This window comes from Piliocolobus tephrosceles, chromosome 6 (genome assembly GCF_002776525.5).
Source record: "Piliocolobus tephrosceles isolate RC106 chromosome 6, ASM277652v3, whole genome shotgun sequence".
Classification (NCBI taxonomy): Eukaryota; Metazoa; Chordata; class Mammalia; order Primates; family Cercopithecidae; genus Piliocolobus; species Piliocolobus tephrosceles.
This window is the reverse complement of record NC_045439.1, coordinates 83,177,009-83,203,126: the sequence shown is the minus strand read 5'-3', so window position 1 is coordinate 83,203,126 and position 26,118 is coordinate 83,177,009. Positions and strand designations below refer to the sequence as shown.

At 38.3% G+C, this 26,118-nt stretch overlaps 1 protein-coding gene and 1 pseudogene across 4 annotated transcripts in view; one reads left to right on the top strand and one right to left on the bottom strand.

The window, feature by feature from the left end:
• The window catches only part of NEO1 (neogenin 1), a 249,870-nt gene that overhangs the window by 128,914 nt on the left and 94,838 nt on the right, over positions 1-26,118 (bottom strand). The gene's annotated exons all lie outside the window — the stretch shown is intronic.
• LOC116418838 lies at positions 7,815-8,962 on the top strand (annotated as a pseudogene).

Below are 26,118 nucleotides of genomic sequence, written 5' to 3'. Positions count from 1 at the left end.
TATTTGACCAATGGAGGAAATCTGAACACAGTGAAAGCTCCTGAGTCCTTTTTCACACGACTCTACTGGTCTTCAGTTTATGGTCATTGCTCTGAGGCCCTTTTTGTGGACAAAGTCAGCAATTCTGTATTTTTTAAGTATAAACTTCATCATGAATTTCTACTAATATTTCCAGTTAAGTCTAAGACTGTAGGTTTTAGCTGAATCTTCTTAATTTTACATCTGTATTTTCCTCTCAAGCCAAAAATCTCTGTTCTCAATGACACTAACATAATTACTCATTTACTTTATCCTACACCCATGGTCTCCGAATAAACATTTGTACCAACAATACGACAACAGAAAACAACTTAAGATTTTTTGCAGTTTTGTCCTTAGAGTAAATCCCACTAGGTGCATTATAGTCCAATTACAATTTTAAATTTATATGGAATTATAATTCCACATACTTAGAATTTACTTAGAATTGTAATTTTCTATGTGGCTATATTACCAACTGGATATATCTTTGGAGTCACCTGTTTCATTTTACTTTCCATTTTCAGGAACTACTTTGTAAATGTTTAAATCTATAAAGACAAGGTATATTCAAACAAACCTACGTACCTTCTAACCCTGTTTCTCTCATCCTATTTCCTCCTTTACCCTATTGGTAAATTTATAGTTTATTATTCCATTATGAAAATTATAAGCATATACCCACACCCACAATTTGTCCCCACTCCTCTTATTTAGATTGTAAATGACAGCATACTAATTTTTTTTCTATCTTCAAAGCCTATACTCTTAACTACTAAGGTGCCATGTTTCCAAGGAATTAACATATTCCTTGAGTCTAAAGAACTGAAAGAACTGAGGCTCCCCCTAGGGCAGGAGTAAGTAATTACTCTGGAAAACACAGCAAAATCCTCTTCAAAAAAAAAAGGGGGGGGGGAGGGGGGCGGATTATTTCAGTATGCATTTTTAGTAAACAGACTTTCACAGACTATTAGAAAAAAAACCATCATAAGCAATGTTCAATTAATCATTACTTTCCCTTTCATCAATTATAAAATAATGCCCTTAAAATGTTCTCTGGATTTTAACTACTCTGTAGATAGTATTCACACCAATTAAACACAATGTAAGAGCACATGTTTGTGGTTGGGAAGTTAAATTGATAACCAGAGAACAAATGAGTCAATTACCATAAGAAAATAAGTGTTGTAATGGAAGATTATGCATTTTGTTACCAAAGAGATAATTAAGCTTTAAATCCTCTTTGACAGCTCCCTATCCCTTCAAATGCCATCATCATTTCAAGAATAATTTTAATTGCTAAATGTACAAGTATAATTTAATACTAAAATATATTATACTTGCAAAATTCTTTTACTAGAAACATCACTTAATTCCATCACCTGTTACATAATGCTGAAAATTGCCATTTAATTAAAATAGAAAACAATATAGTGCTAACGCCAATGTTTCAAGGTTACTTTATTATGCTATGATTTGGAAGATAACCATTTTCATTTACATTAGCTCTGAATTGTTGGAGTTTCTATTGTTTCATTTTAAAGGTTTATGGATTGAGATTCTTATTAAGCTCTGTAAGCAGAGAAAGAAATCAATTTTGTCCATTTCATGTTAAAACTGCTTTTCTGTAATTCACAAATTTACATCTACATTGTTAAAAACAAAAACAAAAACAAAAAAACCCAACAAATAAAAACCAAGCATATAACAGTGTGAAATCCCTTCAGGGATTTTGTTTGACAGTCTAATCACAAATTTGCTATTGGTACTGATTCAACTAACAAAGCAGGAATATATTTGAATCCTCTGACATTTCTTGAGAAAGCTTCCCATTCCAATGAAGGTGAACAGGCTTCTCCTTAACCTCCAGGAGAAACAGGTGACATCATAACTGAAGTAATATTATAACAATGTTTCCACTTGACTATGAAATTCTATTTCTCTCCTTTCATCCCAATCCTGCCCCTAGTCTCATTGTTTTTTCCTTACCCTGGCCTTCAATTTAGTTAACAGGCACTCATCCATCTGATCCTAATTAAAAGTACTTCTTGGTCAGCACGGTGGCTCATGCCTATAATCCTAGCACTTTGGGAGGCCAAGTCAGGTGAATCACTGGAGGTCAGGAGTTCCAGACCAACCTAGCCAACATGGTGACACCCCATCTCTACTAAAAATACAAAAATTAGGCGGATGCTGTGGTGCATGCCTATAATCCCAGTTACTTGGGAGGCTGAGGCAGGAGAATCAACTGGGAGGCAGAGGATGTAGTGAGCCGAGACTGTGCCATTGCACTCCAGCCTCGGCACCAGAGGGAGACGCTATCTCAAAAAAAAAAAAAAAAAGTATTTCCTTAAAGAAGCATTTCCCGACACACAGTCCCTCACTTTTCCCTGTTTCTAGCCCTTGACTGTCCTATTTACTATCGAAATCCCAGGGGCCTAAACCATAATAGGTGCTAATGCATATTAGAATTTTTTTCAAGGATTCTCAAGTTTCTTAAGGATTCAATGTTTTGTGTTGTTTCTCCTAAGTCCACTCTTGAATGTCTGACTTTCTGCATGAATTTTAAATTTTGCTTTTAAATGTTTATGATGATGTAAAATTTTAATGAACATGAAATTTCAGCACCAACATTTGTGCTCATGTTTACATGTTAGCTCTGTGATCACATGATTTAATTCTAATGCAGTATTCCTCAAACTTGGAGTCTTAGGGTCTAAAGCTCTTTGAAAAACTGTACTCTATATATTAACTTTTATTTTGAAAAATTCACAAAAACCTTTATTAAATATAGGCTCCACTTCTTTAACAAGGTTAAACATACTCAATCTTTGCTTGATGTCTCAATATTGTATGTATATACAACATCTAACTTATCCATTCATTCATCATCGTACACTTGGGTTGTTTCCATGTTTCAGTTATTGTGAATAATGCAGCTGTGAATATGGGTGTAGAAATATATTTCTGAGACCCTACTTTCAATTCTTTAGAACATGCACCTGAGATGGAGCACCCCTGAGGGGCCTATAGGCCTCCCCGGCCCCCAGCACGGAAATAAAGGAAAATCTTGAGTTCCTTCAAGAGAAGTTCCAGGCACCTAGCTGGCCCTGAGAAGCAAATGGGCAACTTGATAAGCAAGAGGGTAATAGCAGCTTAAAATAATAGCCAAGGAAGTTAGAGTGGTGGGATGTTTGGTTCCCTATAGAAACTAAAGGTAACATCTTAACACATGTCCCTGGCTTGTTTTTCAGAAACTTGAATCCCACCAAATGGACGTGTTGGCATGTAAACCTCAGATAAGGGGGAGCTGAGGACTGAACATCTTTGTCCTAAAGTTCTTCCTGAGGGACTTGGGAAAAGTCACACCCATGAGCCAGAGCTAATATTCTTTTCTGCTGACCCTCAAATTTTAAAACAAAACTTCTCTCCCTTAATGAACTGCAAATCAGAAAATCTACCTATGACCTGTAAATCCCACTTCAAGATTTCCTGCCTTTGCAGGCCAAACCAAACCTCCATGTATTGCCTTATGATTTTGCCTGTAACTTCTACATTCCTGAAATTTTCCCCTGCTTTCGTAAACTCCTGCTTGCAAGCCATTGGAGAGTTCATGTCTTAAGCATGAGCTACCGGATTCTCCTCGTTTGGTGCCCTACAATAAACATCTCTGTTTCTCTTGCTGTAATCCCAATGTCAGTGTTTAGCTTTGCTGCACTGGGTGAGCAGATGGAAGTTCAGTTTGGTAACATGCCAGAAGAGAAACTGTTAGTTCAAATGCTAATTCTAGTTTTTTTTTTTTTTTTTTTTTGAGACAGTGTCTCGCTGTGTCGCCCAGGCTGGAGTGCAGTGGCCCGATCTCAGCTCACTGCAAGCTCCGCCTCCCGGGTTTACGCCATTCTCCTGCCTCAGCCTGTAGCTGGGACTACAGGTGCCCGCCACCTCGCCCGGCTAGTTTTTTGTATTTTTTAGTAGAGACGGGGTTTCACCGTGTTAGCCAGGGTGGTCTGGGTCTCCTGACCTCCTGATCCGCCCGTCTCGGGCCTCCCAAAGTGCTGGGATTACAGGCTTGAGCCACCGCGCCCGGCTCTAGTTTTTCATTTTTTAAGAAGCCACCATACTTTTTACCAGCGACTATGCTTTTCGCTGTACCAAAAGTGCAAAAGGGTTCCAATTTCTCCATATCCTTACCAACACTTGCTATTTTCTGTTTTGTTTTTTTGAGTCGGAGTCTCGCTCTGTCACCCAGGCTGGAGTGCAGTGGCGCGATCTCGGCTCACTGCAAGCTCCGCCTCCCGGGTTCACGCCATTTTCCTGCCTCAGCCTCCCGAGTAGCTGGGACTACAGGCGCCCGCCGCCACGCCCGGCTAATTTTTTGTATTTTTAGTAGAGATGGGGTTTCACCGTGTTAGCCAAGATGGTGTCGATCTCCTGACCTCATGGTCCGCCCACCTCGGCCTCCCAAAGTGCTGGGATTACAGGCGTGAGCCACCGCGCACAGCCGCTGTTTTCTGTTTTTAGCGAGGAGCCATCATAGCAGGTATGGGAGGTGGTATCACAGTACTGAGAGAGGATAAAGGAATAACCCGGTAAGGTAGGCAGTTAGGGTGGGTCCTCAGCTGAATTATTTCAAACAGAACCACCTGAAAAATCAAGCTGCAGGCACAGATAAGGGAACCTGCATAGGGGGGCTTGCCTAAGACATGTCCACAGCCACACAGGTAAGAAAGGCTACATAGGTGACTTGCCCAGACATGCCCATAATGGAAAATCCTGTCTCCTGACACATGCGCATCAAGGGGAACAAAGCAATGTGCAATAACTCAAGCTAAGGGCCTGCGTGTGCATTAGGAGGACGGGGTGGAGCTGTCAGAAATTTGCACCTTATGTAAATGGCATGCCCAGCCCTTAACGGTTTCTTACAAAAAGCCTCCGCATTCAACTGTAAAAACGGCAGCCCTCTTCTGAGTCCCCTCCTCTCTGCTGTGGAGAGCTTTCTTCTTTCACTTATTAAACTTTTGCTCCAACCTCACCCTTTGTGTCCACGCCCCTTAATTCTCTTGGTAACTGAGACAAAGAACTCTGAACTCCAGGTGATACCTCACAAGAGACTGCTACATTGTAGTGCATTGGCAAGACTCTTAACAATATCATATATGTTTTTGTACCATTTGATTTTTTACCACGCTTGTTGACTATTTAAGAAAATTACTGACTACTGGATGGTTTGAATTTACCTGCTCTCTGATTCTCCCTACTGTTCTACAGTTGGTATTTTTCTGTTAACTGACAGTATCGTTTTCTTTCTTTTCTCCACCTCTCTACTTTCCTTTTTATCATTTTCAAATTTAAGAAGGTGAAAATTACTCAGTATAAAAGGTGTACAGAACATAGAAAACGTAAAAGCCTCCCCTTTATCAAGCTTCAAACCACCTGTCAATATCAGTACCCTCCTTAGAGAGAAATACTATTCATATTTTTGGTGTGTGAACTGTCCAAACATTTTTCTATGTATTTAAAACACATCACATATACACACACACATACTTGTTTTTAAAATATAGACTGTAATCTAGGCAACATAATGAGAACCCCCATCTCTACAAAAAATAAAAATAAAAAAATAAAAAATTGGCCAGGCATGTGGAACATGCCTACAGTTTCAGTCACTCAGGAGGTGAAGGCAGGAGACTCCTTGAGCCCAGGAGTTCGAAGCTGCTGTGAGCTATGATTATACCACTGCACTACAATCTGGGCAACTTAGCAAGACCCCCACTTCTAAAAAATAAAATATAGACTGAGTCAACCAATAACTAATTTTCTGCAACTTGTATTTCTCTCTTAATAATATTGCATATTAGTATACATGTAGCCACATACACAGCATAGTAGGTCAATGGTATGACCATATCCCAATGTAATTATTCTCCTATAAATACACACTTAAGGTTACTTTTCATTTTTCTGCTACAGGTAAATGCTGCAATATGCATCCTTGTACATATCTTTGTATGCATGTGCAAGGATTTTAGAACAGATTCTCAAAGGGAATAACTAAGTCAAGGTGTTTTTGTATTTTAGATTTTGATAAATATCACCAAAGGCTGTACCAATTTCATATTCCTATCAGAGAGTAACTATCAATGAAGCTATTCAACATTCTACTGCACGTCCTAGCAAATTTAATGAAATAAGAAAAAGAGGTTGGGCGTGGTGGCTCATGCCTGTAATTCCAGCATTTTGGGAGGCTGAGGCGGGTAGATTACTTGAGGTTAGGAGTTCAAGACCACCCTGGCCAACAAGGTGAAATCCCGTCTTTATCAAAAATACAAAAAATTACCCGAGTGTGGTGGCATGTGCCTGTAATCCCAGCTACTTGGGAGGCTGAGAAAGGAGAATCGACTGAACCCAGGAAGTGGAGGTTGCAATGGACCGAGATCAATCGTGCCACTGCACTCCAACCTGGGTGACAGAGCGAGACTTCGTCTCAAAAAAAAAAAAAAAAAAACCACAAACCAACCAATAATAATAATAATTAGCTGGATGTGGTGGTGGGTGCCTGTAATCACAGCTACTTGGGAGGCTGAGGCAGGAGAATCGCTTGAACATGGGACGTGGAGGTTGCAGTGAGCTGAGATTGCACCACTGCATTCCAGCAGCCTGGGCAACAGAGTGAGACTCTGTCTCAAAAAAATAAAAATAAAAAAAAAAAAAAAAAGAAGAAAAGAAATAAGAAAAACAAACAAAATACAAATACAGGAAAAGGGTTGGAGAAATCCACCCCCGCCCCTACCACACACATCATGGCAACGACTGTCTACTTACAACATTCAAGAAAATCTCTCTCGCCTGGAGAAATTCCAATGTGCATTACTCTATCTGTAGTGGGAAGGGACTCCAATGATTTCATGAACAGGAATAATAATTACACAAACTACAATAGGTCTAAAGCATATGTTACAGCCTTCCCACTCAAAGTGTAGTACAGGACCAACAGTACTGGCATCATCTGGGAGCTTATTAGAAATACAGAATCTCTGTTTCCCCACCCCAAACCCTCTGAATTGGTTTCAGCATTTTAACAAAATCTCCAGGTGGTTTGCAGGCACATTAAAGTTTGATAAACATCGCTTTTGGGCATTTAAATACTGATTATAGTCCTGTATGTACAGAGAGAAATTTAAATACAATAATGTCAAAAAGCAATTTGCAGAGCAAACTAGATACAATAACTGCTAATGAAAAAATTATTTTTAGATGTACATGTATGTAAATGCCTTTTGAAGACACCTGTAAGTATACACACTAAACTAATAACGGTTATCCTCTGAGGAAAGGGGTGGGAATGGGGAAGGGGCAATAAAGGAGGAGGTTTACTTTGTTGATATGGTTTGATTCTTTAATAATGTTACTGCATTACTTAAATAATTTTTAAAAGAAAAATAAAAGCCAAAAGAATAAGCTGAAAAACTATTAGAATGAAATATAAACCTCTAGTAAACTAGCAGAATAAATGATTAACATGTTTTTGTTGTCACATTCTTACGTAACAAAAAAAATTAGAAAATGTAAATCTAAAAACCTAATTCATAGCTACAAAAACAATAAAATAGTTGAGATATACACCTAACAAGTAAAGTATAAAACCTTTAGGACGAAAACTATGTAATTTTATTAAGGAAACAAAATATTAAAGAATGGCCTGGTTTGATTGAATCTTGCATGGCTGTTCTCTCAAGCAATAGTTGTTCATTTCCATCTGCTTTCTCTCCCACCTAAGTGTGTGCCACCGCCCCATGGAAGATTCAGTGGACATGAACATGAGCTCCCGAGGCCTGAGGACCATGTTTCTCATTGTGGACCAAAGGCTGACAAAGATTACCACCTTAAGGTGGCCAATGATGAAAATGAGCATCGGTTATCTTTAAGAATGGTCAGTTAAGAGGCTGGTGCTACTGATGAACTGCAGATTGTTGATACAGAGATGATGAATTATGAAGGCAGTCGAATTAAAATAATACTGGCAACTGGCCGGGCATGATGACTCACGCCTGTAATCCCAGCACTTTGGGAGGCTGAGGTGGGTGGATCACTTGAGGTCAGGGGTTCGAGACCAGCCTGGCCAACATATTAAACCCAGTCTACTAGAAATACAAAAACTCAAAAATTAGCTAGGCATGGTGATGCACACCTATAATCCCAGCTACTTGGGAGGCTGAGGCATGAGAACCGCTTGAACCCAGGAGGTGGAGGTTGCAGTGAGCTGAGATCACACCACTGCACTCCAGCCGCGGCAACAGAGAGAGACTCTGTCTCAAAAAAATAATAACAACAAAATAAAAAATAAAGTAATAGTGGCAACTTTGAACAGCCAATGATTTCCCTTGGGGGCTTTGAAATACCACCACCCGTGGCCTTGTGGTTGAAGTGTGGTTCAGGGCCCATGCATATCAGGGGACAGCACTTAGTAGCTGGGGAGGAAGGTGGAGAGGCTTAGAAGATCAAGAAGAGGAGGACGTGAAACTCTTAGGTACATCTGGAGAGCAATCTGCCCCTGGAGCTGGTAGCAAGGTTACCCGGGTTGTGGAGAGGGAAGAGGAGGCAAGAATAAGCTCCAGTGAAGAAATCTATATGCGACACTCCAGCCAAAAATGCACAAAAATCAAACCAAAATGGAAAAGATTAAAAACCATCAACACCAAGATCAAAGGATCAAGAATCCTTCAAAAAACAGGAGAAAAAATAAAAAATAAAAAAACCTCCAAAAACACCAAGAGGACCTAGTTCTGTAGAAGACATTAAAGCAAAAACGCAAGCAAGTACAGAAAAAGCTGGCTCTCTTCCCAAAGTGGAAGCCAAGTTCGTCAATTATATAAAGAATTGCTTCTGGATGACTGACCAGGAGGTAATTCAAGATCTCTGGCAGTGGAGAAAGTCTCTTTAAGAACATAGATTAAACAGTTTTAAAAAATTTTCCATCTTATTTCACTTATGTAACAGTTGATATACAGTTGTCCTTTTCACAATGTAGAGTGAGAATTTTCCCTAATATGTCTGATAAATGTTGTCCAAGTTCCACTGCCAAAAATGTGTTGTCCAAAATGCCTGTTTAGTTTTCAAGATGGAAATCCACCATTTGCTTGGATTTAAGCGTATATGGAATGTTATGATAGGACACAGTAGTAGCAATGGTCAGACATGGAAATGGTGGGGAGACAAGAATGTACATATGAAATAACCTCGGCATTTCTAAAAAAAAATAATAATAATAATGGAGGCACAATTATAGATGCAAATATGTATGAAAATTCTCATACAATTGAAGTGACATTAAATCAGGGAAAAGATAGGTAACTCAAGAAAAAATCTTAGAAACTGTAATCACTTGGAAAGAATAATGTTGGATTTGTATCTCATTTCTTATACCAAAATAAATTTCACATGTATCAAAAATTTAATGATTAAAACCAAAGGCTGCCATAAAAGCACTAGAAGTAGACATGAGATTTTTAAAAAATATAATCTTGGAGGGAGGACTAAGTATGACACAAACTCAGAAGCCACAAAAGAAAATTTAAGCATATTGGCTTGTGATACTGTGAAATCTGTCTTTGGACTTCATCCTGGTTTCCTGACACAGAGCCCCTAAATCTCCTGGAATTTCCTGGGTGACAGGAGCAACTTTTGTTCTATAATATGACAAGTCTTGATGGGGTACTTGATAGCCTCTGGATGAGGGCTAATCAACAGTGGAACCAACCATGAGAGGGTTGGAATTTTCAGCCCTGTTCCCCAAACTCCAGAAGGGGAGATGAGCTCAAGGTTCAATTGATCACCAGTGGCCAATGATGTAATCAATCATGCCTACATAATGAAACCTCCACAGAAACTTGTAAGGACAGGGTTCAGGAGAGCTTCTAGGTAGCTGAACACATGCAGGTTCCTGCAGGGTGGTTCCCAGAGAGGACATGGAAAGTCCATGCCCCTTCTCACATATCTTGCCCTATACTATTTAACACTTTGTAATATCCTTTATAATAAATAGCTACATTTAAGTAAGCATTTCCCTGAGCCCTGTAAGCCACTCTAGCAAATTAATAAAACCCAACAAGGGTATCGTGGGAACCCCAATCTGTAGCTAGTCAGTCAGAAGTTCTGGAAGCCTAGACTTGAGACTACCACCTGAAGAGAGATGGTAGTCTGGTGGTCCTGAGCTCTCAACCTGTGAGATATGACACTCTCTTCAGTGCCATATCTCCACATGGAAATGGTGAGGAGGCAAGAATATACATATGAAATAAACTCAGTATTTAGTAAGTAGTACTGTTTCTATTAGAAAAATAGAAAGGTAGGTAATGTCAGAACTGAACTGAATTACAGGACACACAGCTGGTGTCCACTGAAGTACTGCTTGGTGTATGGGGAAATAACCCCCACATTCTGGGGTCACAAAGGTTTTCTGTGTTGAGTAGAAAGTAGAGAATAGGAAAAACAAGAGTTTGGTGTTTTGGGGTTTTTGTATGTTCAAGAGGACTACATAGATAAATAAAAAGTATACATAATTAAAAATTATCATGTAGTAAAAAGACAATGAACGGGGGAAAACAGATAACAGAACGAATTTCCCTAATATATACAAGTTTCAACAAATTAATAAGAAAAAATTACCAATAAAAAACAGTAAAAGATATAGACCATGCACAAAATGAAAATACACAGAATTTCCTAATATATGAGAAAAGATGTTGAACCTCACTCATGTAAGTAATATGCAAATAGCAAGTGTATGAGAAATGGACAGTCTTATATATCTTGGTGATGATATAAATTGATACAATCTTTTACAGGGTAATTTAATAATATCTACAAAAATCTAAATTGTATAAACTCTTTGATACAGCAATTTCACCTCAAGAGATTCATCTATCAGAAACACTCGCACATTTGCATAAAGACATAAGGATATTCCATGAATACTGAAGCAGCAAAAATTAGGAATCACCAAATAGTAAGCTATTTTAACCACACTCCATCAAGACTGCTGCTGCTTCCATGCTGACTTGCCCTTATGCCAGGTCATGGTGGAGTGGCTGAAGTCATTTTTATAATTAAGAGAAATCAAGAGGAAATTGAGCTACATATACCATTAGTGGGTTTAGTGGGATATATTTATGTGGTTTTTGCCAAAACTTTTGTGTATACCTAAACTGTCTCAGTATAGGACAACTTCCAGGAATACTCCTTCTGCCCACTGTACTAACAGGACCCAACACCGAGACACAAAGGTGTAGAGTCATATTCAAATGACTGTATCTTAAACACTGGAGAAAAAGATCAAATTAGCCTTCTATTTACATAGAAAGTGACTTACAAAATCACTGACATAGGAGACAATGAAATAAAATGCAGCAAAAACAATTATTACAATACATAAGTGTATAAGGTAATATTTTTAAAGTGTTTTTTTCTGGATTTTTTGTAATGTTTGTAGTGTTTATCAGCTTTGAAAAACTAATTTATTGTGCTTTCTTTTCTCATTCTAAATACCTACTCATTTTGTACATAATTTGGTATTCACTATCTTTTTAAAAAATTTTTTGAGACAGAATATGGCTATAGCTGCCCAGGCAGAACTCAAACTCCTGGGCTCAAGCAATCCTCCTGCCTCAGCTTCCTGAATAGCTAGGATTCCAGGTGTGTGTTACCACATCTTGCTACTCACTGTCTTATACAAGGCCCCCAAAGTAGTTTTCACTGCAGACCTCAAAAAAGCTGGACCTGCTCCTGATGATAACAACCTCTTAAGACTGCTTGTTACATCTATTATGCTATTTTTACACACCTCTTTGCTTGAACAGGCATAGAATATCTCCAGAAGGATAAGAAAAAAATAATGATAATGGTTGCTTCTGTGGAGGAGGGCTGGGACATTGCAGTAATATTTTACCACATATCCTTTCTAGAACATCTTCATATGTTATATATTAAAAATATTTAATTGAAAATAAAAGTGAGGCCAGGTGTGATGGCTCATGCCTGTAATCCCAGAATTTTGGAAGGCCAAGGCAGAAGGAATGCTTGAGGCCAGGATTTCAAGACCATCCTGGGTAACAAAGTGAGATCGCCATCTCTACAAAAAAAATACAAAAATTAGCTGGGTGTCGTTGTGGTCCCAGCTATACAGGAAGCTGAAGCAGCACAATTGCTTGAGCCCAGGAAGTCAAGGCTGCAGTGAGCCATGATCACACACTGCACTCCGGTCTGGGCAACAGAGTGAGACCCTGTCTCAAAATAATGGTAATAATAATATAATAATAATAGTGGAGATATACACACACCTGACTACAAAGACTTAATTTTGTAAATACATCAATCACAATTCTTTTGAAATGAATCTGTAAATTCAATGAAATCCATTTACTATCCCAAGAGAAATTTTACCAAAATTTAACAAGCTGAATCTCCAGGCCATCTAGAAGAAAAAATTTAAAAAAGAAATTTTTTTTTGACAGTCTCACTTTCTCCCAGGCTGGAGTGCAGTGGGGTGATCTCAGCTCACTGCAACCTCTGCCTCCCAGGTCCAAGCAATTTTCCTGTCTCAGCCTCATGAGTAGCTGGAACTATAGTCATGCACTACTACACCCAGCTAAGTTTTGTATTTTTAGTAGAGACAGAGTTTCACCATATTGGCCAGGCTGGTCTCGAACTCCTGACCTCAACTTGCCTCAGCCTCCCAGAAAGCTGGGATTATAGGTGTGAGCCACCACATCTGGCCAAACATATTCATTTTTGAAAAGAACGATGAGAAGGGATCCTTTTAACAAAATATCAACAACTGAAACAGTATAGTATTGATGTAGGAATTCATAAAGTTTTCAATAAAACAGAGTTTAGGATAAGATCCACAGAATTTCAGAAATTTCAAGGTTTTCTCCAAGATGGCTGACTAGAAGCATTTCCAGCATATCTCATCCACTTAGAAGAACCAAAATAGTGTGTAGACAATTACACTTTAAATATATTATCCAAGAGGGAGGATGGAGTTCAAGAGAAAAGCAAAAGGAAACTTCAACGTCTGGGAAGGAGAAGGAAAACAGGTAACCCGTGTGGCCGGGACTGGCTGAAAATCGGAAATGAATCCCCAATAGGGGAGAGGGTGAGTGAGTGTGCCTCTGCAGTCCATGTTCCCACAGGGGAATCGTACAATCCAGGCTGTGGGAGAGCACCTTGGCCCTCCTGAGTCCTGGATCTCACGTGGGGAGTGACCAGAGAAGGAAATGCTCCAGGGATGTACCACACATTCCATCAGATATAGGCAGCTACAGTAATCTCAATCTCAGCTCTTAACAAGCTGTGTGTGGTCCTAGGAACTAGTGGCAGTGCCAGGCTTTGGTGTCAGAGATTTGGGCCGGGGCTTGAAGACTCAAGCAGGAGTCTGGACTCCTGCAACCAAAACTGAGAAACTGGTATGGGCAGCTGATACTAAGACTGCGGTATCCCCCTACCCGCTTGGGACCTGAGCAGGAGGAGAGTTGCCATGGAGACTTGGGATTAAGCTGGGTTGTATCTCCTAAGGCCCCAGATTGAGTTACAGAACATGGCCATGACTAAACAGGCTGATCTGTTGCCACAGTCAAGAGCGGCAGGGAACTCTGCCTGGACTGGGGCATGAGAGGGAAGCAAGTCCCACTTACACAAGCCAAATCTGTAGCTGCTCGGACTGCCCCTCCCTCCCCATATTAAGACCTCAGCATAGAAACAGTCATCCCTCACCCAAGAATTTCACCAGGGGCCTGAGAACTGCCCTGCCACCCCTGTCAAGGAAGGCAAATGCACCCACCATTGGGAGGCCTGAGTACAAGCTTGCCTTCTCCAGCTCCACTCAACTTGGGCCCCACTCCACAGAGGGGGATGGAGGTTAGGGGGATCCAGGCTCCTGAGAATTCTGCAACTCAATTCACCATCTGGGACACCTGTGCAAGCACTTCTCCTCAGAAACAGAGGTTGGCATAAAACCTACTGTTGTCAATGCAGCTGGCTGTTACCTGCAAATGCCACCTACTGGCCTGGAGGATGACATGTACAGCCCATTGCAACAACTGATAAAACAAGGGCACAACACTTGTGAATGGGAAGAGGTTCTCACTACTACTGCTATCCGCATTGCCCATACCACCCTGGCTCCCCAGGAGATCAAGAGCCTGCTCACCTGCATGTCTACCTCTACTACAACAGGCATTTGAGAGAGTCACCCAGGGGCCAAAGAATCGGCCTACCTGGAACTACGAACATGGATGCCAGCATATACCACAGCAGGTCACAATGATAGACACATTTAGCCCACCACCACTACCACTGAAGGACCCATCAGGTATTCCAGTCCCCAGCAAAACCTCATCACAGACTCCACCAATAACTGCACACTAACACACAGAAAAATCCACAGATAACATTAAGGCTATCTGTAGCCAAGGAAATCATATGGAATCCTTAAAGCCACGGCACATATCCAGCAGGAAAGCCAAAATGTCCTATCCAATCAACATCATAGACATATCTTCAATAAAAATCTCTCCATCCAATGAAAGCAAATTCAAAAATAAGAAGTAGTGACTGTTACTCCAGATGCACAGAAACCAATGTAAAGATACAGGAAGTATGAAAAAGCAACATATTATGACACATTCAAAGGAACACAATAATTCTCCAGTAATAGGTCCTAACCAAAAAGAAATTCTTGAACTTCTAGATAAAGAATTAAAAATACTGACTTTAAAGAACCTCAATGAGATTGCAAGAGAAATCTAAAAACAGTACAAAGCAGTAAGAACATCAATTTAGGATACCAATGAGAAATTTATTGAGATAGATATCTTCAAATTCTAGAACTGAAAAATTCACTGAAGGAATTACAAAATACACTTGAAAGCTTCAACAATAGACAAGCCTGAACAGAAGAAAGAATCTCAGAGCTTGAAGACAGGTCTTTTGAAATAATCCAGTCAGACAAAAACTTAAAAAGAATAAAAAAACACAAAGACTTCAAGATGTTTGTGACTACATGAAGTGACTGGACTTGTGAATTATGGGTATTCCTGAGGGGGAAGAAAAATAAAAAAGTTTAGAAAATCTATTTAAGGAAACAACTGATGAAAACTTCCCAAGTCTAGCAAGAGATTCAGACATTCAGATACAGGAGGCCTAGAGATCCTGAGGAAAATACATTCCAAAAAGGACTTGGAATAGGCACCACAGCATATTATAATCAGACTGTCTGAAGTCAAAGTAAAAGAAAGAATTTTAAAATTAGCAAGAAAAAAAGCATCTAGTTACCTATAAAGAAAACCCCATCAGACTAACAGTGGACTTCTCAGCAGAATCCTTATAGGCCAGAAGAGAATGGGCTGGCATTTTCAAAGTGCAGTAAGGAAAACCACCACCACCACCACCACCACCACCACCACCATAAACCAGACAAGAATTTTATATCCAGCAAGATTAAGCTTCATAAATGGAGAAATTAAGTCTTTCCCAGAGAAAATTTATGACCACCAAATCAGCCCTATAAGAAATGCTCAAAGGAGACCTAAATGTGGAAATGAAAGGCTGACATTCACCATGACAACACAAGAAAGAAAAAAAAAACCTTACAAAAAAAGAAGAAAAAGAGAGGAATCAAATAGCAACACAACATAATTCCATCAAGCCAAAAGACAAAGAAAAAGAAACAAATTTATAAAACAACTAGAAAACAATTCACAATGTAACAGGATCAAAACCTCACATATCAATGTTAAGGCTGAACATAAATGGATTAAGAGCTCCACTTAAAAGATATAGATTGGTGGAATTTTAAAAACATCATTCAATAATACGCTGCTTGCAATAAACTCACCTGTAAAGACACATAGACCGAAAGCAAAAGATATTTCACACCAACAGAAACTGAAAGTAAGCAGGACTAGCTATGCTCATATCATATAAAACAGACTTTAAATCAAAAATATCTTAAAAAGACTAAGAAAGTCATCATCATATAATTATAAGGGGACCAATTCAGTAAAAGAATATAGCAATTCTAAATATATATGTACCCAATACCAGAGCACTCAGATTCATAAAACAATTATTATTAGACCTAAAGAGATAGCAATACAATTAATACTGGAGGATTTCAACACTTCACTCACAGCATTAAACAGATCAAGACAGAAAACAGAGAAATATTGGACTTTATACCAAATGGACCTAACAGACTTTTACAGAATATTCTACCCAACAACTGCAGAATATACACTCTTCTCATCAGCACATGGAAAATTCTCTAAGATAGGTCATATGTTAGGCCACAAAACAAGTCTCAACAAATTTTTAATAACTGAAAACATGTCAAGTATTTTCTCAGACTCCAGTGTAATCAAACCAGAAGTCAATACCAAGATGGCTTCAGATACCATACAAATACATGGAAACTAAACAACATGCTCCTGAGTGATCACTGCGTCAACAAATAAATCAAAATAAAATTGTTTTTAAATGTTGAAATACATGAAAACGGAAACACAACACATCAAACCTGTGGGATTCAGCAAAAGCAGTGATACCAGGGAAGTTTAAAGCATTAAATGCCTACATCGAAAAGGTAGAAAGATTACAAATTAACAACCTAACATCACACTTCAATAAAACAGGAAAGCAAGAAAAACCAAACTCAAAGTTTGCAGAAGAGGAGAAATACAAAGAGCAGAACTAAATGAAAAGAGACAAGAAAACAATACAAATGATAAATAAAACAAAGAGTTGGTTCTTTGAAAAAAATAAAGAAAATTGATAAACTACTAGGCTAGACTAACCAAGAAAAGATCCAAATAAATACAATCAGAAATGAAAAAAAAAGAGGTATTATAGGTGATACAAGAGAAACACAAAAGATCAAAGATTATTATAAACAACTATACACTCATAACCTAGAAAACACTGAGGAAATCGATATAAATTCCCAGAAAAATACAACCTCCCAAGATGAAACCAGAAAAAAATAGAAAACCTAAACAGACCAGTAAGTGGTGAGATTGAATCAGTAGTAAAAAACCTCCCATAAAAGAAAAGCCCAGGACCAGGTAGATTCACACCCAAATTCTACCAAACATATAAAGAACTAAAGCAATCCTCCTGAAACTGTTCCCAAAAATCAAGGAAGAAGAAATTCTCCCTAATTCAATCTACAAGGCCAGTATCATTCATACCAAAACCAGACAAGGACACAACAACAAAAAACTACAGACCAATATTCCTGATGAACACAGACACAAAAATCCTAAACAAATTATCAGCAAATCGAATCCAACAGCACATCAAAAGATAATATACCAGGATCAAATGGGTTTTATACCAGGGACACAAGGACAGTTCAACATATACAAATCAATAAATGTGATACATCAACAAAATGAAGGGCAAAAAACAGATGATCATCTCAAAAGACATAGAAAAAGCATTTGATAAAAGTCAGCATCCCTTCATGATAAAAACTCTCAACAAAGTAGGCAGAGAAGGAACACACCTCAAAATAGTAAAGGCCATATATAACAAACTCACAGCCAACATCATGCTAACTAGAGAAAAGTTTAAAGTGTTCCTTATAAGAACTGGAATAAGACAAGGATGTCCACTTTCACCACTCCTTTTAAATATAGTACCGGAAGTCCTAGCCAGAGCTATCAGGCAAGAGAAATAAATAAAAGCTATCCAAACTGGAAAAAAGGAAGTAAAATTATTCCTGTTGGCTGATGATATGATCTTGTATCTAGAAAATCCTAAAGAATCCACAAAAAACCTCTTGGATTTGATAAATAATTCAGTAAAGTTTCTGGATACAAAAGTAATGTACAAAAATCAGTAATGTTTCTATAAACCAATAGCAACTTAGCTGAGAACCAAACCAAGAAGACAATATCATTTAAAAATAGGTACAAAAAATACCTGTGAATATATTTAACCAAGGACATGAGAGATTTCTACAAGGAAACTACAAAATTCTGAGGAAACAAGTTGAAGATGACACAAATAAATGGAAAAACATCCCATGCTCATGAATTAAAAGATGTAATATCATGAAAATTACCATATTGCTCAAAGCAGTCTCCAGATTAAATGCAACTGCTATCAAAATACCAGCATCATTTTTCACAGAATTAGCTAAAACAACCCTAAAATTCATACAGAACCAAAAAGGAGCCCAAATAGCCAAAGCAATCCTGAGCCAAAAGACCAAAGCTGTAGGCATTGCATTACCTGACTTCAAATTATACTAGGTTATCTAGTAACCAAAGAGCATGGATGGTCCTATCAGAGGTATGTGAACCAGAGCAACTGTATCTTAAATAGGAGCTAGGTAAAACGAGGCTGAGATCTACTGGGCTGCATTCCCAGACAGTAAAGGCATTCTAAGCCACAGGATGATATAGGAGGTTGGCACAAGATACAGGTCATAAAGACCTTGCTGATAAAACAGGTTGCTGTAAAGAAGCTGGCCAAAATCCACCAAAACCCAAGATGGCCACAAGAGTGACCTCCTGGCCGTTCTCACTGCTACACTCCCACTAGCACCAATGACAGTTTGCAAATGCCATGGTAACATCAGGAAGTTACCCTATATGGTCTAAAAAGGGGAGGCATGAATAATCCACCCCTTCTTTAGCCCTTTATCAAGAAATAACCCTAAAAATGAGCAAGCAGCAGCCCCTGGGACTGCTCTATGGAGTAGCCACCCTTTTATTCCTTTACTTGCTTAATAACCTTGCTTTCACTTCACTTGATGGATTCTCCCTGAATTCCTTCTTGTGCGAGATCCAAGAATCCTCTCTGGAGGTCTGGCTCAGAACCCCTTTCCTGTGACAGTACTGGAATAAAGATAGACACATCAATGCAAAAGAACACAGAACAAAGAAATAAAGCCACATATTTATAGCTAACTGATCTTTGACAGAGTTGACAAGAACACACACTGGTGAAAGGATACTCTTCTCAATAAATGGTGCTGGGAAAATTGGATTGCCATATGCAGAAGAATGAAACTGGACCCCTATCTCTCCATATATATAAAAATCAATTCAAGATGAGACCTGAAACAAAAATACTAGAAGAAAATCTAGGGAAAACTCTTCTGTACATTGGTCTGGACAAAGAATTCATGACTAAGAGCTTGTAGCACAGGCAACAAAAACAAAAATAGACCAAAGAGACTTATTTCAACTAAACGCTTCTGCACAGCAAAAGAAATAACAGAGTAAACAGACAATCTGTGGAATGTGAGAAAATATTGAGAATTGTACATATGAGAAGGGACTAATAACCGGAATTTACAAAGAACTCAAATAACAACAAATAATCCCATTTAAAAGCAGGCAAAGGATATGAATACACATATCTTAAGACAAAAATGGCCAACAGGCATATGAAGAAATGCTCAACATCACTAATCATCAAAGATATGCAAATTAAAACCACAATGAGATATCATCTGACACAAAAGAAACAGAACAGCTATTATTAAAAACACAAGGCTGGGCGCAGTGGCTCACGCCTGTAATCCCAGCACTTTGGGAGGCCGAGACAGGTGGATCACAAGGTCAAGAGATCGAGACCATCCTGGCTTACACGGTGAAACCTCATCTCTTCTAAAAATACAAAAAATTGGCCGGGTGTGGTGACAGGCGCCTGTAGTCCCAGCTACTCAGGAGGCTAAGACAGGAGAATGGCGTGAATCTGGGAGGCTGAGCTTGCAGTGAGCCGAGATCGCACCACTGCACTCCAGCCTTGGCGACAGAGCGAGACTCCATCTCAAAAAATAAAAAAATAAAAAAATAAGACATGAAACACTTGAATACATTATTTGTAATTCATATGCCAAAGAATTGACATTTAGGATATATAAAAAAATCCTACATGTCAAAATAGACAAAAAGCAATTACAGAAAATATAAAAAAATAAAAATCTGAAGAGATGCTAGACCTCAATAATAAAGAAATGTAAATTAAAAGCAAAATAAGATATATTTTTCCCATTCCATTTGCACAAATGACAAAACTTAATGATATGGAGATTATAGGGAAATCAGTATTGTCCTACTATCAGTGTGTAAGAAAAGTGATACCACTTTTCTGGTGGGCAACTAAGATATATCAATATTTAATAAATGAATACCTTTTACTTAACTCTAAGAGTTACAAAAAGATAACTAATAAAGTGCATAAGTGTATATGTACAATGATGTTTGTAACAGTTACAATAAAAACCACAAAATACTAATTAGGGACCTGGATAAGCAAATGAAAACACTGGAACACCAAATAGCAGGGATCAGCAAATTATGGTCCCATTTTGTAAGTAAAATTTTATTGGAATGGAGCTACGCACAGTCTGTGGCTGGTTTTCTGCTACAACGGCAGAGTTGTAACAGGGACAGCAAGCAAGGCCCACGAGACTAAAATATTTAAGAAAAAGTTTGCCGACTCTGCTATACTGCCAATATATATATAATGTAAATTTGTATGTCATGATATAGAAAGATGTGACCATAATATGCAACAGAATAAAACATGCAAAACAAAGGCAATGGTATCATTTCATTTTTATAAAAATATGATCTTGTATATGAAAAGTTTGAAATATATAAACTATAAGGTTAACGGCATTATTTCTGGGTGGTGAGATCTTTATGCCTTCTGGTCTTCTGGGGGAGGAATATAAAATATGAATTATTCTTATAACAAAGTAATAAAATTATAATTTTTGTAATATTTATTTACAGTCTAGAGAAATAATTTTGTAATCTCATTACAAAATCTTAAATCACATAATTCCCTAAACAATAATCCAATCAAAACCAGTAAATTATCATGAAGCTCCTTCTGAACTATCTAATTCCTCATTTCCAAAGGTGAAAAGCTTGTTCTTAAACATGTTCTTTATTTATCAAACTGCTAATAGCGTATTTATTTTTCACTCCTTGCCACTCATGATAATTCTCCAAGTTGGCCTAGCATAGAAAAATCTTTGTACACTTTTCAATATGCAAATTAAAGTACATATTTTTTAATTTCCACATAGCAGCTGAAAATGAGCATTTTAGCTCTTAGAAGTTCAATAAATCATTGGATTTGCTTTTCAATACAAGCTTCAGCAGTTCAATACAAAGCAGAATATTTGTTTTTCAAGTTGCTGACCCACTGGCATACCAACGGCAGTCCAGTGGGCATGGCCAGTTCTGATGCAGGTACTGAAGGGGTTCACTGTCTGTGGAATTTAAAAATAGTAATTAAACTGGCTTCAAGTTGGTCTACTTTTTATTGTCATGATTTGCCAGCAATTCTAAACCATGTCAGTGATAAACCAACCAGAGCAGACTACTCCCAACCTCTTGTCAGTTGACCTATAAATGTTCCATGAAATCAGTTTTGTAAAACATGGAACAGAAAAACATGGGATGGGGGAGGATAGAAAATGGTGCACCTCACATAGCCTGGGTATGTACTGCTTTATAAAACTTTTGTTTCAGAGACAGATATATGAACAGACAGACACACACACACACACACAGAGAGAGGATCATAGCATAAAATGCCTTTCTTACTGTTTTTAGTAGTTTAAAATGCTTAAAAGCCACTGGGAGAGAATAAGGACCTTAATGAAGAGGTATAACACTGTATAAAGAGTACTAGACTAGGAATCATCACCCCAGTTAAAAATGGCTTTTATCCAAAAGACATTCAAAAACAAATGCTGGCAAGGATGTGAAGAAAAGGGAACTCTCATACACTATTGGATGTAAATTAGTATAACCATTAGAGAGAAGAGTTTGAAGGTTTCTCAAAAAACTAAAAATAGAACTATCACACAATCCAGCAATCCTACTGCTAGGTATATACCCCCAAACAAAGGAAATCAGTATGTCATGTTTGCTGCAGCACTACTCACCACAGCCAAGATTCGGAAGCAACCTAAGTGTCCATCCACAAGCAAATGGGTAAAGAAAATGTGGTACATATACACAATGCAGTGCTATTCAACCATAAAAAAAGACTGAGATCCTGACATATGCAACAACACGGATGGAACTGGAGGTCATTAATGTTAAGTGAAATAAGCCAGGCACAGGAAGACAAGCTTCAGATGTTCTCATTTATTTGTGGGAGCTAAAAATGAAAATGATTGAAGTCATGGAGATAAAGAGCAGAATGATGGTTACCAGAGGCTGGGAAGGGTAGTGGACGGGTGGTGATGGTTAATGGGCACAAAAATATAATTAGAATGAATAAGATCTAGTATTTGATGGCGCAACAAGGTGACTACAGTCAACAATAATTTATTGTACATTTGAAAATAATTAAGAGAGTATAACTGGACTGTAACACAAAGGATAAATGCTTGGGTGATGGATACCTCATTTACTCTGATGTGATTACTAAGCATTGTATGCCAGCATCAAAATATCTCAGGTACCTGATAAATATATGCACCAAGTATTTGCACAATTTTTTTTTTTTAAAGAATACTAGACTAGGAATCAGAAGTTCTGAGCTTTTAATCTGGGCTTTGCCTCCAAATGTGTTTTGTGATCTTGGGGAAATCTATTTTCCTTAAAAGGACATAAGATCTAATATATGCGAAAATAATTTCTTGTTAATATGAAAGATATTTTAGAAATTTGCCAGGTATATCCATATAATGTAAATGTGACACAGTATAAATTATACTTTGGAAATAAAAATTGCTTGATATAATTTCTACTATAATTAAATTTCTTGTCAAGTCCAAATGCCTCATAATTCTACTACCCTAACTCTTGCAGTATTTTAAAATGCAACAACTATTTTTGATAAGGTTTAAAGAGGAAAATATAATTTAGAGGCTTTCGGAAGCTTTATCAATCAGTGGACTAATAACAACACCTCTATATAGGGTTTTACAAGAGAAAAGAGAACTAAACACTGTTAAGTATCAGATGTAAGTCAGGTGTTGTAACATGCACTTTATCTATTAAATCTCTTGAAAGCCTCAATAATATAAAGCATTATTTACATTTAAAGTATAATTATATTACATAATCATTGGAAATCAACCATTACAATCATTACAGTGTAAGGGGCTGACAATAATGACTTTTGCCAATATAACTTGCTTACATTATTTTTTCACTTTAACACACTGGTGTGATATGCTCTAGATCTGTAGTTCCCTCTGACCCAGACTTCAGGCAGGGCCAATGCTTCACAAATAATTTACACCTCATAAGCTTGGGAAGCAAGATTTCTCCAGGGTTTTGGAGAGAAATGGTGTTTTGCCAATGCAGTGATTAGATTTTGTAATTAGATTTTTAAACTATTTGTAATTAGCTGAAGACTAGTATACTATGTGTGATGGCAAATTTTATGTGTCAACTTGACTAGGCCATGGCATGTCTAGATATCTGGTTACTCATTATTTCTGTGCCTCTCTGTGAGGGTGTTTCCAGAACAGAAAAGCATTTGAATCGGTGGACTGAGTTAAAGCAGATGGTTCTCAATGTGTGCCAGCATCATCCAATCTGACAAGAAACAAAAAGGCTGAAACTGTTTTCTGCCTGTTCCAGTTAGGACACTGATCTTCTCCTACCCTCAGCACTCCTGGTTCTCAGGCCTTCAGACTCACAATAGAATTTAAACCACTGACTCTCCAGCTCTCAGGCCTTCAAACTATACTGCTGGCTTTCTCAGGTCTCCAGAAACAGCAGAACATGTGACTTCTCAGCTTCCATAATCATGTGAACCAATACTTTATAATAACAGTCTCTTCTCTCCTTCTCTAAACATACACACACACAGTTTCAGAAAAAAAAAACCCTCTCAAGCTGCATTGTTTTCTCTACTCTCACACCACCACAATCAACAACACAGAAGAAGGCTTCTGTGACCACATTATGTGGGAATTTCCCCCCCTCCACACACCTAGCAGTGGACACCAGCTGGGTACTCTCGAATTCAATTCCAACACTATCTACCTGCAGATAGCATTAGATCCCACAGGATGAGGGCTCACTCCCCAGGATTCTCCCCACCCCCAACCAGTTACAAACCTAGTCCTCCAGAACCTCTGACCAATGTGTTTCAAGTGGAGGTTCCCCGGACTCTCTCTCTGGGTTCGATGAATTTGTTGGAGTGGCTCACAGAACTCAGAGAAACACTTTAACACTTGCTGGCTTAATATAAAGGATATTGATACAATGAGGAGATGTGCAGGGTGAGGTATGGCAAAGGGGCACAGAGCTTCCATGTCCTCCCTGGGGTACCACCCTCTAGGAGCTTCCATGTGTTCAGCTATCCAGAAGCTCTCTGAACCCAGTCCCTGTGAGTTTTTATGAAAGCTTCATGATGTCAGTATTATTTCCTCCAATTTATGGGGTGGGCCCCTCTTTGGGAAGGGTCCTAAAACCCACCATCAGAAAGGCTGGGGAAGATTAGAGCCTTGGGGCAGGTGAAAGGAGGGCAGGAGAAGGTCAGAGATTCTGTTTCCTGAGGCCTGACCCCGACGCCTAACATACCCAACATACAAGAGAAGACTGTAACAAAGGCTATGGGAGATACGTGCCAGGAACTGGGGATGAAAACCAATATATGTATACATAACACCACACACACATACACACACACACACACACACACACATATATATATATGGAAAACTTACGCTTCCTATTGGCTCTATTTCTTTGGATAACCCTGACTAATACAATAGGCAAATTCATTTATTTACTATAGGCACAGATATTATGAATCAGTAGTTTATGTAGGCAAAAATATTTAGAATCCATTTGTAAATAACAGACATTTCACAGCACATGAGATTGTTCTTTTGCTTCTTCAAGAAAATTTCAAATGGTTACACGGAGAAAATGTTCAAATCCCAAAATAATCAAAATAGAAGTTGATATGGTTTGGCTGTGTCCCTACCCAAATCTCATCTTGACTTATAGTTCCCATAATCCCCACATGTCGTGGGAGAGACCCTGTGGGAGGTAACTGAATCATGGGGGGGTTACTTCCATGCTGTTCTCATGATAGTGAGTTCTCATGAGATCTGATGGTTTTACAAGGGTTTGCTTGGCACTTCTCCTTCCTGTCACCATGTGAAGAAGGATGTGTTTGCTTCCCCTTCCACTATGATTCTAAATTTCCTGAGGCCTCCCTAGCCCTGCAGAACTGTGAGTCAATTAAATCTCTTTCCTTTATAAATTATCCAGTCTTGGGTATTCCTTCATAGCAGTGTGAGAACAAACTAATAAAGAAATAATAGCTAAAATCAACTATTTCTAAAGACATGTAAAACAGCTTGAAATTATATCAATGTTTTTTCTATTGTCAACTATTTTCAGGTATTTTCAGTAGACAGTTTCCTGACAGAACACTTTTAAGAATTAGTTTTAATATGTCTATAGCATGTACCATCTACCCAGGAAATCAACACTGTTTGGAAAATACCTCACAAAGGAAGATGCCAGAACAGCCAATATGCAAATAGAGAGTATTCAGCATCACTAATCATCAGGGAAATGCATATTAAAACCATATAGAGATGCTACCATATACACCTACCAGGATGACTAAAGTTAAAATGACTGACACCACTAAATGCGGGTCAGAATGTGGAGCAACCAGAACTCACATACACCGTTGGTAGGAATGTCAATTGGCATGACCACTCTGGAAAAAGGCCTGGCATACACTACTCAGAAATACTACTCATCAACGAAGAGGAACAGGCTTCTAATATAAGCACCAATGCGGATGGACCTCAAATATGTTATGCTTTGTGAAAGAAGGCTTAAACAAACAAACACAGATAACATGATTACTTTTATAGAAGCTTTAAGACAGACAAAACTAATTTATAGTGGGGGGGAAAAAAAGAATAGATCCTCTGGGGTAGTAAGCAGAGGATTTACTGAGAAGAGGCATGTGGAAACTTTCTGCAGTGGTGGTAATATTCTATATTTTAATATGGGTTTTGGTTGAATAGTAATGTGTATTTGTTGAAACACATAAACAGCACACCTAAGATTT